Source organism: Hordeum vulgare, chromosome 5H (assembly GCF_904849725.1).
Source record: "Hordeum vulgare subsp. vulgare chromosome 5H, MorexV3_pseudomolecules_assembly, whole genome shotgun sequence".
In the NCBI taxonomy this organism is placed as follows: Eukaryota; Viridiplantae; Streptophyta; class Magnoliopsida; order Poales; family Poaceae; genus Hordeum; species Hordeum vulgare.
In genome coordinates, this window is record NC_058522.1 from 121,881,685 (window position 1) to 121,896,568 (window position 14,884).

Genomic DNA, 14,884 nt, shown 5'->3' on the forward strand with positions numbered 1-14,884 from the left:
TGAACTGTAACCAAACAAAATGTCCTTACTGAAATTTTTATGCAAAGTTTTACCAGGTTGGTAGTAGAAACTCGAACAAAGAGCGCAAATTTTTTCAGAGATTGCAGTTTAACAAGCAATTCACCAAGAGACCCTTATTCTCACCTCAAAAAAGATGCCGAATATCTTGTCAGGCATCTTCCGCGCAGTCTGCGGTGAGGCGTCCACGCTCAGCTGCCCGGCCTAACCCGCCACGAACCAAAACAGAGGACGAAGCCCAGCACAAGGCACACACCACTACCAGCACACAACGGAGCCGATGATACGCCCTCGGCGCAGCCATTGCGCTCATCCGAAGCCCCCATCTCAAATCAAAGAACAGATTACTGATTACTGAACGCACAGCCTACATATATAGCACGGGCTATGGCTCATGCAACAAGAGGCTAGAAACTTACTACGTCTAGTAACCAGCAATTTGAGCAAAAAGTGGAAGCGAAGCTGAGGATTTATAACTAAATGTAGTGCTTCCATATGTCATCCAAACATATCAGGAGGACCTGAGGATTCTTCAGTCCAAACAATAGCTGAACAGCTGCCGGTATACCCTTTTACAGACAAAATCTCTTGTCGAAAACACAAGACGGGAAGCATCAAAACTAGTAGAAGTCTACCTAGCTAACATTCTCAATGATCAGGAGTTTTAGGAGTTCAATGACTAATCACTGAGATGAACAAATGACATTCTTATCTGCAGAAAAACCATGGGAACTACTAGTTTTTACCTGGCTATTTACTGGTGCTGCGCTGCAGGGGTGGAGGAAGGGGCGCCGCCGGTGGAGAGGACGAGGACGGTGTGGGTCTTGTAGGAGGACTTGAGGTGGCGGCCGAGGACGGTGAGGTCGGGAAGGTGGTGGCCCTCCGCGGCGGCGGAGCTAGGGTTCGGGGAGTCGGCGGGCGCCGCTGGGCGGTGGAAAGGGGGTAGGGGGGAGGCCGCGGGAGAAGAGAGGAGGGGGTGCTTCGGTGCGCGGCTTTGGGGCTGGAGCAAACCCTAGCGCCGCCAGAGCTCCGTGGGCTGCATGGACGAAGGTGGGGGAAGGGGTGGGCGGGGACGAGGGCGCGCGAGGGCAGATCGAGTAGAGGCGCGCGAGGGCAGCCGGGTTAGGAATGGCGCACCCCGAGCGATGTGCCATTAGAATGTTTTTTATATAGTAATGGCGCATGTACATGAAGTGCGCCTCCTCTACCTTGTTAATCTCCGAAGTAGTAGCGTAGTGGTGCGTGGGTTTTGCCTGCTAGCAGGAGGTGGCGGGTTCGATCCCCCCTCAGCACCCTTTTTGGGGTTATTTCCCTTCGGCACAGTAGCCATCAGAGAGTATTCCCTGCTCTCTTGCACTTTGTTGTTGAGCAGATGCTTCTCAGCCTAGTGGTTTGATGCAGGATTGAGTACCACGGGGACAGTGTTCGAATCCTCTTCCCCCCTCCTTTTATTTTTTTCTATGCATTGTTTTCTTGTGCTAGTTGCACCTTGGTTTGAGAAATTGATGCTGTGGTGTGCATCACACCATGAGGGTGATTTATCTTCCCTCACAACAACATCTAGTGCCTAGTATATTTTTTTTGATGTTTGCAAGTAGATGCCTATGAATAGGAGTTGAATCTTGTGAATAGGTGTTCTAGTGGTAAGTATGCCGACGGCGGCGGCGCTGGAGCAGGGGAGGGTGCGGGGGCTGCTCGGCGGCGAGGGGGATCTTGCGAGGGGGGATAGCGATTGAGATGGAGGGGGATCGAGATCGAGTGTCCTCATGAATATTCAATATTTTTTCATATTGAATATGAAAAAATATCATCAAATTTGAAAATGTCGAAATACAATCGAGAAATGAAGGCTACCATTTAAATGCAATCGATCTTAGCTAGCTATCTGTTCACAATCTTCTTGCCCTTATTTTTCGTAAATGGAGTTCTTCTCTTGAACGGACGTCCTTTAGGTAGGGTGGTCCTGCTTCTTCTTGTGGTGTATGCTGGTACTTCATCATCGTCGTCATGTTCCATCTTCGGGTCGCCGTACTTGTCGAAGTCTTGCTCATTGGCGACTCCATCCATTCCGATGATCTTCCTTTTGCCTCTCCTCACGACAACACGACTGGGCTTTGGCGGGTCGGTAATGAGGAAGCATTGGTCCACTTGGGAAGCCAGTACCCATGGCTCATTTTTCGCGGTGACGTTTGCGCCCGCGGTCTTGGATTTGGCTTCGGGTATAACCATGGAGGGTGAAATACCGGTCTTCTTTTATGATGCTCTTGGCCCATCTGACACAGAACATTGGGACCTTCTCTCCAGCATACCTCAGCTCCCAGATCTCCTCGATCCTTCCGTAGTATCTGTCCTTGTCGTTACCGGTGTAGGATTCCATCGTTACCCCGGAGTTCTGATAACCATCGCTCTTCATGTCCTTTCCCTCGGTGTAGAATGTGTAGCCGTTGATATCGTATGCCTCATATGTCATCAGGTTGTGCTCGGCGCCCTGTGACAAGGCGAATATGAGTTGTTCTTCCGCGGAAGAATCCTCATGTAAAGGGTACGACAGAAGCTTCTGCTTGAACCAACGCGTGTAACATGAGTTGTGCTCTTTGATTATATCTCCGTCCATCCTCTGTTGGCCTCGGTCATTGTACGTCTTCTCAATAAAGGTTTTGTGCTCTACGACCCAAGGATCGACCACGTCTATGTGTTGTAGCGCGACTAGGTTTGCTCTTTCAAAGTCGGCGAGTCGACCCTCGAAGTCGACATGCATTTCGTGGCAACCCTCACGGTGACCCCATCCAACGAGTCTGCCGAGGTGCCTGTTGATGGACAGACCAACGGGGTTCTTGATGCCTAGATAATTCGTGCAGTACGGCATCATGTTGTGCAGGAAGGTCGGCCCGAGTTGGATGATATCCTCCATGATATGGACCAGCAGATGCACCATAACGTCGAAGATTGCGAGCGGGAAGTACATCTCAAGCTCGCATAGTATCACCATGATCTCTTCGTGTAGCCTTCTGAGTTGCCTCACGCCAATCGACTTCCGAGAGATAACGTCAAAAAAGTTGCATAGGCCAAATAGCGTTTCACGGACGTGCGCGTCCATGATCCCACGGATTGCAACTAGAAGTATCTGCGTCATCAGCACGTGACAGTCGTGAGACTTCATCCCGCTAAACTTCTGCTTTGCTTAGTCTAGGTATCTGCTTATCTTCCCCGTGTAACCGTAAGGAAGTTTTACTCCTACGGGGTAGGTGAAAACCTGATCGATCTCCTCCCGACTTAGAGTGAAGCACGCGCGAGGGAAGTCATTTCCGGTCTTCTTGGCCTTTTTGCCTTTGCGACAACTTTCCGTGTCCTGCTTCGCATCATGATCATCATCATTATTAGCGTGAAGCTCCTCCCTGATGCCCATTGATTTCAAGTCTGTCCTTGCTTTTTGTCCATCTTTGGTCCTCTCTGGCGTGTTGAGCAGGGTACCAAGCAGACTCTCGCACACGTTCTTCGTGATATGCATGACATCAAGGCTGTGAGGCACACGAAGGATCTTCCAGTACGGCGAGTCCCAGAAAACAGACCTCGTTTTCCATACCTTCAGCAGCGGCTCTGGCGCCTTTTGCTTCTTTCCCGGCTCTGGCGCGTTTCCCGGCAGTGGGCACTCTTTCCAATTTTTCAACAACTCGTATATTTCCTCGCCGCTCCTCCTAAGGGGGCGTCTTCGGGGTTCGGTTTCACCATCGAACAGATCCTTGCGTTTTCTCCATGAGTCATCGTCGCGAAGCCACCTTCGATGTACCTGACGCATCCAGAAAATCCGTGGACCACCTGCCCCAGGACATATCTGTAACCGAGATAGTCATGCACCGTCGTGAGCAGTGCGGCTCTCATAGGGAAATATTCTTTCTGTGCGGCGTCCCATGTATTGGCTGGCGTTTTCCACAGCGTGTCTAGCTCCTCTTTCAGCAGCCCCAGATACAGATTGATGTCGTTCCCTGGTTGTTTCGGCCCTTCAATTAGCATCCTCATGTGAATGTACTTCCTCTTCATGCACAACCAGGGGGGAAGGTTGTACATCCACACAAACACAGGCCAGGTGCTATGTGTGCTTCTCTGGCTGCCAAACGGATTGACTCCATCGGTGCTCGCGCCCAGCATGATGTTCCTTGGATCGTCCCCAAATTCTGGGTATTCGAAGTTCAACGCTTGCCACTGGCTCGCATCCTTAGGTTGACTCAGCATCTTGTCTTTTTTATTTATCTCCGGATCATTTCCATCATCTTCTCGCTTTTTCTCGTCCCTATCCGCATGACAACGTAGGAGCTTTGCTACCTTAGGGTCCGCGAAATACCGCTGTAGACGAGGAGTGATCGGAAAGTACCACACCACTTTTCGAGGAGCTTTCTTCCTCTTCTTGTATCGACTGACGCCGCACACCGGACATATGGTAGACTCCGCGTGCTCGTCCTGATAAATGATGCAATTGTTCATGCACACATGGTATTTCACGTGCGGTAAATCTAGAGGACACACGATTTTCATCGCCTCCTCGAAACTGGTCGGGTACTTGTTCCTCTTGGGAAGACATTCGTGCCAGAATGTCATGTTCTCGTCGAAGCACGCGTCGGTCATTTTATGTTTACCTTCATCTCTAGAGCCATGAGCGTTACTTTCAGGCGGGTATCCTCGGGTCTGCATCCTTCATACAATGGAGTAACCGCGTCTATCTCCAGTTGACCTAGCTTGGCTTTCTCTCGGGCGGCAGCTCTTGCGTTATCCATCTACTTGCGAAGCAGCTCTTGAATATGAGGGTCCTGCACCCAGGTTATCGATGGTACATCGTCGTTTGCTCCGGCATCTTCATCTTCATGATCATGCCCTACGTCTGCTCCGGCATCTTCTACATGATGACTATGTCCTGGAGATTCTTCGTCTTCTCGCCCGCCCTCGCCGCGGTTTTCTTGCTCATGCCCTTCCTCATTTCTTTCCCGGCCCCATGGACGACTTCATAATCATCTTCATCACCTTGCCACCGATAGCCATCCATGAAACCACGCAAGAGCAGGTGGTCCGGCACCTTTACGGAACTCGGGTCCATAAGGCTCTTCAGCTTGCATCTTCGACACGGACATCTTATCTCTGTCTCGTTCTTTTGAAGCATCTCGGCCTTCACGGAGCTCAAAAACCTATTCACGATGCCTTCGGTCATCGTGCGGACCAACGTCTCGTGCGGGGCAGAGCAAAACAATATTTTAGAACCAAAAGATTTTTTGGCATGACTTTGCCTAAAAATAGGACAAAAAATTATGCATAGTGCCAAATTCTCGTCGAAACGGAAATGAATCAACATTCCTGCAAAATATTGGCAACTATCGCATTTCAAATACCGGTACCTGCAAACACAAACATATATGCAACACCACAAACATACGTAGATCTAGCTAGGCCATAAAAAGTGCATGTGCACGTTGTTGGAGGTAGAAAAAAGTAGATCTACAACATAAAAGCTTTCCCCTTACTTACCTATCAAAAAAGGTAATTTAACCACTTAATTTGGGTGAATCTATGATGCAAATGAGGTGAGGAGGAGGAGGCACCCGAGACAAGCTTGGAGGAGGAGGTGGAGAGAATGAAAGTGGGGAAAGTGAGTGTGGTAGGTGGCTGTCCAGAATATCTAGCTGTTCCCAGGTTACTAATGGCGCACCACCTACATATGCGCCATTAGTAACCAGGGTTACTAATGGCGCACCTTCTGTGGTGCGCCATTAGTAGTTCTGCAAAAAAAAATTATAGTATTGGCCCACCACCAACAGATGCGACATTAGTAACGCTGGTTACTAATGGCGCACCAGCTGTGGTGCGCCATTAGCAGTTTTGCAGAAAAAAATTTTTATAGTAGTGGCGCACTACTAACAGATGCGCCATTAGTAACCCTAGTTACTAATGGCGCACCAGCTGCTGGTGCGCCATTAGTAGTTTTGCAAAAATAAAATAAAATATAGTAGTGGCGCACCAAGTGTGTGATGCGCCATTAGTGTCCATCACACTAATGGCACACCTGCACATGGTGCGCCACTACTATATAGTAGTGGCGGACAACTTGTCTCGTGCGCCATTAGTTTCTATATCATCTATAGCCCTTTTCCTAGTAGTGTAGGGACATAGTTTTGTCTATATATCCGCACATGCATTTATGTTTCCATTCAATACGGTTATAGCATGCATAATAAACGATTATATTGAAACATGAAATATAATAATAAATATTTTATTATTGCCTCTAGGGATATTTCCAACAAAGTCATCTTTATCTTCATTATCCTCTACTTCACGGCCTTTTCCACTCGACTGACCTTCCTTGAACTCTTGGATTAACAGTCGGCACTGCCGAGTCGTATACATCGGCAATATCAGGTTGCCGTCATGATATTTCTTCGTGTGAAACACGGGATCGAAAACATCCGACTGCATCTTGGACTTCTTAGGTGGAAACAGTTCCTTGGACTATCCCTTGAATTTTCCTGCAGCCAGAGTGGCTGCTTCTGCTGGTGTAGCGTTCTCAACCTTCCGCTTCTTCTTCTGATTGGAATTAGCGTTAGTGTTGCCGACTGCTTTACCCTTGCCTCTACGGAGGATGTCTTATTCTTCCCCGTTTGCATAACGGGTGGCTGATGAACCACAAGTATAGGGGATCAATCGTACTCCTTTCGATAAGTAAGAGTGTCGAACCCAACGAGGAGCAGAAGGATCTGACAAGTGGTTTTCAGCAAGGTAAATTCTGCAAGCACTGAAATTGTCGGTAACAAATGATTGTGTGGTGAGATGATTCGTAGCATGCAACAAGTAACAAAAGTAGGAACGGTGCAACAAAGTGGCCCAATCCCTTTTGTAGCAAGGGACAAGCCTCGACAAAGTCTTATAGGAGGAAAAACGCTCCCGAGGACACACGGGAATTTCTGTCATGCTAGTTTTCATCATGTTCATATTATTCACGCTCGTTACTTTGATAGTTTGATATGTGGGTGGACCAGCACTTGGGTACTGCCTTTACTTGGACAAGCAGAAAAATGTCCGGAAAAAAGTCCTTGTTGATTTTTACGGCGTTTGGAGTTGCGCAGAATAGGTATCTCAACTTTGCTCCTTTTTCAGGCCAGAATTCCAGCTGCCGGCATTGTCCCTCTTCATGTAAACCTTGCAAAATAAGAGAGAAAAGGCATAAGTATTGTACCATGAAATGTAATAACAGCCCGAGAAGCGATAAATAGAAACATGAAAACATGATGCAAAATGGACGTATGAGTGGCTATCTCCATCGTTTTGCTCATTGACATGTCGCCTGAGCGACCAAACTTCAGATACAACTCTAGATACCTGACACCTGCCTTGAAGGCGCAGACTGCTTGGTGCTCGATAACATTCTCCACTATGTGGTGGAGAGTGGTCCAGCGCTGGATGTAATCGCGCCAGGACTCACTCGGCTTCTGCACGCAGTGTTGTAACTCCAAAAGGCCGGCAGGGCGCTTGCAAGTGCCCTCGAAGGTCTTGATGAACACTCGGGCCAAATCTGCCCAACAGTATATGCTTGAAGGAGCCAGCTGATTCAGCCATGCACGGGACAAACCATCCCGCATTAGGGGCAAGTGCTTCATCGCAACGTTGTCATTGCCACCGTCAATCTGTACTGCCACTCGATAATCATCCAGCCAAGTTTCGGGCTTGGACTCTCCTGTAATCTTACTGACTCCAGCTGCCAACCTGAAGTTGGGGGAATATCAGCAGAGCGGATTGCCGTGCTGAAACACTCGGGACCGAAAACTGCGGTACCACTTCCACTCGGTTGATTTCAATAGAGACCATCTTTGTAGGCTCTTCCTGTGTCGATCCTTCTATGTGAAAGTACAACTCTTGTATCAAATCTGGGGTTCCGCTCGTCACCGAACGGGCGCCGGTCATCGTAGTGTCAGGACACATACGAGCCGCTCCGCGGGGGAGAATGCACTCGATAGTGGTCATCACGGTGATAACAAGGGGGAAAATGGTTCCGACCCTGGTCTCGGTGCTAATACTCTCGGTGGCCTCCGTCTCAGTGACGCTTTGGTGAACCTGGACTATAAACTGAACAGATTGTATCTGCCCTTGGCGAATTGCTGTGTAATCTATTGATCGACTGCGATACAGCTGAGTTCTGCTGCTCTGCTGCTTGAAGCAAAGCGTGAATCTGCTCTAAGCCTCTGCCTGCCTCTGAATCTGACTACTGAATTGAATCTGCTATTTTGGCAGCTGCTGCGACATTGAGTACCGGAGTACGATATACCTCAGTATTGGCGCGATCATTGTGTGAAATGAGTTGTCGCTGACGCCGACTGGAAGTTGGAGGACGACGACGACCGCGTCAAGACGACAGTTCGCCGGCCTCGTGCTCGCCGCGACCGAACCTAGGTGGGCTCTCTGCGGAGCCTGCCATGAAGACCTCTGCCGCTGGGTTGTAGCTCTCGCACTCGGAGGGAACGTCAGACTGATCTGACGCCGAGCGGATCGGATCCCGAAGGGGCACAGCAGGCTCGATGGCTGCGACCTATCGGGTTGACGGAGATGACGCCTGGCGAGCAATCGCGTGCTCCACCCATCGCTGAAGTCGAGAGCGACTGGATCGCTTGCGATGACGAACATCGGAGTAAAGAGCCGACAGCGAAGTTGATGGCTATAGAAGGAGAACGCCTAAGAAATTTGCACGAAAGTGCATCCCTCCATGGACTGGGTGCGCCTTGATGACGAGTGGCGCTTCTGGAAGCCATGCCGAGTCGTCGGCGACGAAGATGAGGGCTCTGAAACGGATCTCACCACCCATGAACGAGCCGCCGCCGAAACACATGACGAAGAGTGACAAATGCTAACTTGCCAAAAGTCGCTTAGACTCCTACCCCACGGTGGGCGCCAACTGTCGTGGGAATAAACCTGACAGTAGAGGTGTAGGGTACGAATGGAGACGGCAGAGTCCTAGCTACAACAAGCTTGTACGCAAGATGTATGAGTTCAGGCCCCTCTCTTGGAGGTAACAAACCCTACGTCTCAGGTGCTCGGGAGCTCTTGTAGTGTGGATTGTGTAATACAAGGGGTGTGAACCCTTGTGCCAGAGGGGAGGGGTCGCTGATATAGAGTGCGCCACCCCTCATCAAGGCCTCAGCATCTAAGGGCTCGATCAATATGAGAAAAAGATATATGTTACTAAAGACCATTGGCTGAATGTATGTCCGTTGGCCCTCGTGGGTGACTTCTGGTGTTTAATGTCGACTCGAATCCTTCCGAGTGGATACACGTCGTTGAGTGGATGGAAATGTAGTCTGAGTGTTTACGTACCGAGTGACTTTTTAGGTGCCATGTTCATCCAGTCGGAATCTTCTGTGTGACCCTTGGCCCAAAAATGAGGTACTCTTGGGTAGGACATTCAGGTCAGGCCTGTGGCCCTATCCTAGGTACATATCCCCATGAGTCACCCATCCTAGTACTACTCTCGCCCAAGCACGCTTAACTTCGGAGTTCTGTTGGGATCTGGTGATTTAGTACTGGTATGATCACATCCGACACGCTACTATCTATTGGTTCCTTATGCTTGCCCCTCCCATATCCATTGCCATGTTTGCCACGACAACGGAGACGAGTTTAACACAAGAATTTCACTCCTCCCTCTCTACCTCAACAACACGAGCACCACCACGACCTCTCTGGATTTTCCGACCATGCTTGACATCCAACGACGCCGCCCCTAGATGCGTGAACAATGAGCCGCAAGCTAAAACATATCCCAAACGTCAAAAATAAGAAAACATATTTCGTATAGAACACGCACCAGTGTCATCCTTGGCGCATGGCGAAAAAATATTATAAAAGGGGAATGCAACACGAGGACTTCACACGAGGTCACGCATCCTAGTACTACTCTCGCCCAAGCACGCTTAACTTCGGGTTTAAATGGGATCCGGTGCTTTAGTGCTGGTATGATCGCAACCGACATCCTACTATCTATTGGTTCCTTATGCTTGCACCTCCCATGTCCATAGCCACGTTTGCCTCGACACCAGAGATGAATTTAACACAAGAATTTCGCCCCTCCCTCTCTACGTCAACAACACGAGCACCACGACAACCTCTCTGCCTTTTTTGACCGCTCTTGACACCCAACGACACAGTCTCTAGATGCGTGAACAATGAGTCGCAAGCTAAAACAGATCACAAACGTCAAAAATAAGAAAACGGGTTTCATATAGATCACGCACCCACGTCATCCTTGTTACGTGGCGCAAAAATATTTTAAAAGGGGAATGCAACACGAGGACTTCCTAGGAGGTCACCCATCCTAGTTCTACTCTCGCTCTAGCATGCTTAACCTCAAAGTTCTGATGGGATCCTGTGCTTTAGTGCTGGTATGATTGCATCCGACATGCTACTATGTATTCGTTCATTATGCTTGCCCCTCCCATGTCCATTGTCACATTTGCCTCGACAATGGAGACGAGTTTAACACAAGAATTTCAACCCTCCCTCTCTACCTCAACAATACGAGCACCACCACGACCTCTCTGGCTTTTCCGAACGCGCTTGACACCCAACGACGCCGCCCCTAGATGCGTGAACAATGAGCCGCAAGCTAAAACATATCACAAACGTCAAAAATAAGAAAACGGGTTTCATATAGATCATGCACCCGCGTCATCCTTGTCACATGGCGCAAAAATATTTTAAAAGGGGAATGCAACACGAGGACTTCCCACGAGGTCACCCATCCTAGTAATACTCTCGCCCAAGCACGATTAACTTCGGAGTTCTGATGGGATCCGGTCCTTTAGTGCTGGTATGATAGCATCCGACATTCTACAATCTATTGGTTCCATATGCTCGCCCTTCCCATGTCATTGCCACGCTTTCCTCGACAACGGAGACGAGTTTAACACAAGAATTTCACCCCTCCCTCTCTGCCTCAACAACACGAGCACCGCCACGACCTCTCTGGCTTTTCTGACCGCGCGTGACACCCAACGACGGCGCCCCTAGACACGTGAACAATGAGCTGCAAGCTAAAACATATCACAAGCGTCAAAAATAAGAAAATGGGTTTCAGATAGATCATGCACGTGCGTCATTCTTGTCACGTGGCGCAAAAATATTTAAAAGAGGAATGCAACACGAGGACTTCCGAGGAGGTCACCCATCCTAGCACTACTCTCGCCCAAGCACGCTTAACTTCGGAGCTCTGATGGGATCCGGTACTTTAGTGCTGGTATGACCGCATCCGACATGCTACTATCTATTGGTTCCTTATGCTTGCCCCTCCCATGTCCATTGCCATGTTTTCCTTGCCAACGGAGATGAGTTTAACACAAGAATTTCACCCCTCCCTCTCTACCTCAACAACACGAAAACCACCTAGACATCTGTGGCTTTTCCGACCGTGCTTGACACCCAACGGCGCTGCCCTAGACACGTGAACAATGAGCCGCAAGCTAAAACATATCACAAATGTCAAAAATAAGAAAACATATCACGCACCCAAGTCATTCTTGTCACGTGGCGCAAAAATATTTGAAAAGGGGAATGCAACATGAGGACTTTCGAGGAGGTCTCCGAACCTAGTAATACTCTTGCCCAAGCCCGCTGAAGACATGCGAAAAATGATCCGCAAGCTAAACGTGGCACAAAAATATTTGAAAAGGGGAATGCAACACAAGGACTTCCCAGAAGGTCACCCATCATAGTACTACTCTTTCCCAAGCACGCTTAAGACGCGTGAACAATGACCCGCAAGCTAAAACATATCACAAACGTCAAAAATAGGAAAATGGTTTCATATAGATCATGCACTCGCGTCATCCTTGTCATGTGGTGCAAAAATATTTTAAAAGGGGAATGCAACACGAGCACTTCCCAAGAAGTCACCCATCCTAGTACTACTCTCGCCCAAGCAAGCTTAACTTCGAAGCTCTGATGGGATCCGGTGCTTTAGTCCTGGTATGATCGCATCCGACATGATACTATCTATTTGTTCCTTATGCTTGCCCCTCCCATGTCCATTGCCACGTTTGCCTCGACAACGCAAACAAGTTTAACACAAGAATTTCACCCTCCCTCTCTACCTCAACAACACCAGCACCACCACGACCTCTCTGGCTTTTCCGACTGCGCTTGACACCCAACGACGCCGCCCCTAGACGCGTGAACAATGAGCCACAAGCTAAAACATATTAGAAACGTCAAAAATAAGAAAACGAGTTTCATATAGATCACGCACCCGCGTCATCCTTTTCACGTGGCGCACAAATATTTCAAAAGGGGAATGAAACACGAGGACTCACCAGGAGGTCACCCATCCTAGTACTACCTCGCCAAAGCAAGCTTAACTTCGGAGTTCTGATGGGATCCGGTGATTTAGTGCTGGTATGATCGCATCCGACATGCTACTATCTATTGGTTCCTTATGCTTGCCCCTCCCATGTCTATTGCCACATTTGCATCGACAACGAAGACGAGTTTAACACAAGAATTTCACCCCTCCCTCTCTATCTCAACAACCCGAGCACCATCATGACCTCTCCGGCTTTTCCAACCGCGAGAATGCATTACGAGGACTTCCCAGGAGGTCACCCATCCTAGTACGACTCTCACCCTAGCACGCTTTACTTTGGATTTCCGATGGGATCCGGTGCTTTAGTGATGGTATGATCGCATCCGACATGCTACTATCTATTGGTTCCTTATGCTTGCGCCTCCCATGTCCATTGCCACGTTTGCCTCGACAACGGAGACAAGTTTAACACAAGAATTTCACCCCTCCCTCTCTACCTCAACAACACAAGCACCACCACGACCTCTCTCGCTTTTCCGACCGCGCTTGACACCCAACGACACCGCCCATAGATGTCTGAACAATGAGCCGCAAACTAAAACATATCACAAATGTCAAAAATAAGAAAACGGGTTTAATATAGATCACTCACCCGCGTCATCCTTGTCACGTGGCGCAAAAATATTTAAAAGGGGAATCCTAAAAGAGGACTTCCCAGGAGGTCACCCATCCTAGTACTACTCTCGCCCAAGCACGCTTAACTCCCGTATTCTTATGGACTTCTGTGAAGGGTTTGATTTGAGCACACGTGTCGGGAACAGAAAGATGGTGAACTATGCGTGAGCGGGGTGAAGCGGGAGGAAACTCTGGTGGAGGCTCGAAACGATACTTACGTGCAAATCGTTTGTCTGACTTGGGTATAGGGGCGAAAGACTAATCGAACCATCTAGTAGTTGGTTCCCTCCGAACTTTCCCTCGGGATAGCTGGAGCCCATTATGCGTTCTATCAGGTAAAGCCAATGATTAGAGGCATTGGGGACACAACGTCCTCGACCTATTCTCAAACTTTAAATAGGTAGGATGGCTCGGCTGCTTCGATGAGTCGTGCTACGGAATCAGGTTCTCCAAGTGGGCCATTTTTGTTAAGCAGAACTGGCGATGGGGGATGAACCGGAAGTCGTGTTACGGTGCCCAACTGTGCGCTAACCTAGAACCCAAAAAGGGTGTTGGTCGATTAAGACAGTAGCATGGTGTTCATGGAAGTCGAAATCCGCTAAGGAGTCTGTAACTACTCACCTGGCGAATCAACTAGCCCAGAAAATGGATGGCGCTGAAGCGCGCGACCCACAGTCGGCCATCTGGGCGAGTGCCATGCCCCAATGAGTAGGAGGGCGAGGCGGCCTCTTCAAAACCTGGGGTGCGAGCCCGGGGGGAGCAGCTGTCGGTGCAAATCTTGGTGGTAGTAGCAAATATTCAAATGAGAACTTTGAATGCCGAAGAGGAGAAATTTTCCATTAGAACGACACTTGCACATGGGTAAGCCAATCCTAAGGGACGTGGTAACCCCGGCAGATAGCGAAATCACGCCCATCCCCCGAAAGGGAATCGGGTTAAGATTTCCTGAACCGGTATGTGGCGGTTGATGGCGACGTTAGGAATTCCGGAGACGTCGGAGGGGGCCTCGGGGAGAGTTATCTTTTCTGCTTAATGACCTGCCAACCTTACAAACGGTTCAGACGGAGGTAGGGTCCAGTGGCCGGAAGAGCATCACACGTCGTGCGGTGTCCGGTGCGCCCCGAGTGGCCTATGAAAATCCGGAGGACCGAGTACCGTACAAGCCCCGATCGTACTCATAACCGCATTAGGTCTCCAAGGTGAACATCCTCTGGCCAATGGAACAATGTAGGCAAGGGAAGTTAGCAAAACGGAGCCGTAACTTCAGGAAAAGGATTGGCTCTCAGGACTGGGCTCGGGGGTCCCGGCCCCGAACCCATTGGCTGTTGACGGATTGCTTGAGTTGCTCATGCGGCGAGAGCGGGTCGCCGCGTGTCGGCCGGGGGCTTTCCCTGAGCATGAATCAGTAGACTCTGAACTGGTACGAACAAGGGGAATCTGACTATTTAATTAAAACAAAGAATTGCAATGGTCCTCGCGGATGCCGACGCAATGTGATTTCTACCCATTGCCCTGAATGTCAAAGTGAAGAAATTAAACCAAGAGCAGGTAAACGGCGGGAGTAACTATGATTCTCTTAAGGTAGCCAAATGCCTCGTCATCTATTAAGTGACTCATATGAATGGATTAACGAGATTCCCATTGTCCATGTCTACTATCCAGCGAAACCATAACCAAGGGAACGGGCTTCGCGGAATCAGCGGGGAAAGAAGACCTTGTTTAGATTAACTCTAGTCCAACTTTGTGAAATGACTTGAGAGGTGTATGATAAGTGGGAGACCTTACGGGCGCAAGTGAAATACCACTACTTTTAACGTTATTTTACTTATTCCGTGGGTCGGAAGCGGGGACTGTCCCCTCCTTTTG

At 49.2% G+C, this 14,884-nt stretch overlaps 5 non-coding genes and 2 pseudogenes across 5 annotated transcripts; all 7 read right to left on the reverse strand.

The window, feature by feature from the left end:
- Positions 1-9,895: 9,895 nt before the first annotated feature.
- LOC123400367 lies at positions 9,896-10,013 on the reverse strand. The gene has a single exon (XR_006610651.1). It is a non-coding gene; the product is annotated as a 5S ribosomal RNA (ribosomal RNA).
- A 309-nt stretch (positions 10,014-10,322) lies between these two features.
- Positions 10,323-10,441, reverse strand: LOC123400403 (annotated as a pseudogene).
- Positions 10,442-10,750: 309 nt separating this feature from the next.
- On the reverse strand, positions 10,751-10,869 carry LOC123400431. Its single transcript, XR_006610708.1, has one exon. It is a non-coding gene; the product is annotated as a 5S ribosomal RNA (ribosomal RNA).
- A 307-nt stretch (positions 10,870-11,176) lies between these two features.
- LOC123400223 lies at positions 11,177-11,295 on the reverse strand. The gene has a single exon (XR_006610513.1). It is a non-coding gene; the product is annotated as a 5S ribosomal RNA (ribosomal RNA).
- A 609-nt stretch (positions 11,296-11,904) lies between these two features.
- On the reverse strand, positions 11,905-12,023 carry LOC123400646. The gene has a single exon (XR_006610863.1). It is a non-coding gene; the product is annotated as a 5S ribosomal RNA (ribosomal RNA).
- A 308-nt stretch (positions 12,024-12,331) lies between these two features.
- Positions 12,332-12,449, reverse strand: LOC123400391 (annotated as a pseudogene).
- Positions 12,450-12,609: 160 nt separating this feature from the next.
- LOC123400344 lies at positions 12,610-12,728 on the reverse strand. The gene has a single exon (XR_006610628.1). It is a non-coding gene; the product is annotated as a 5S ribosomal RNA (ribosomal RNA).
- Positions 12,729-14,884: the final 2,156 nt, after the last annotated feature.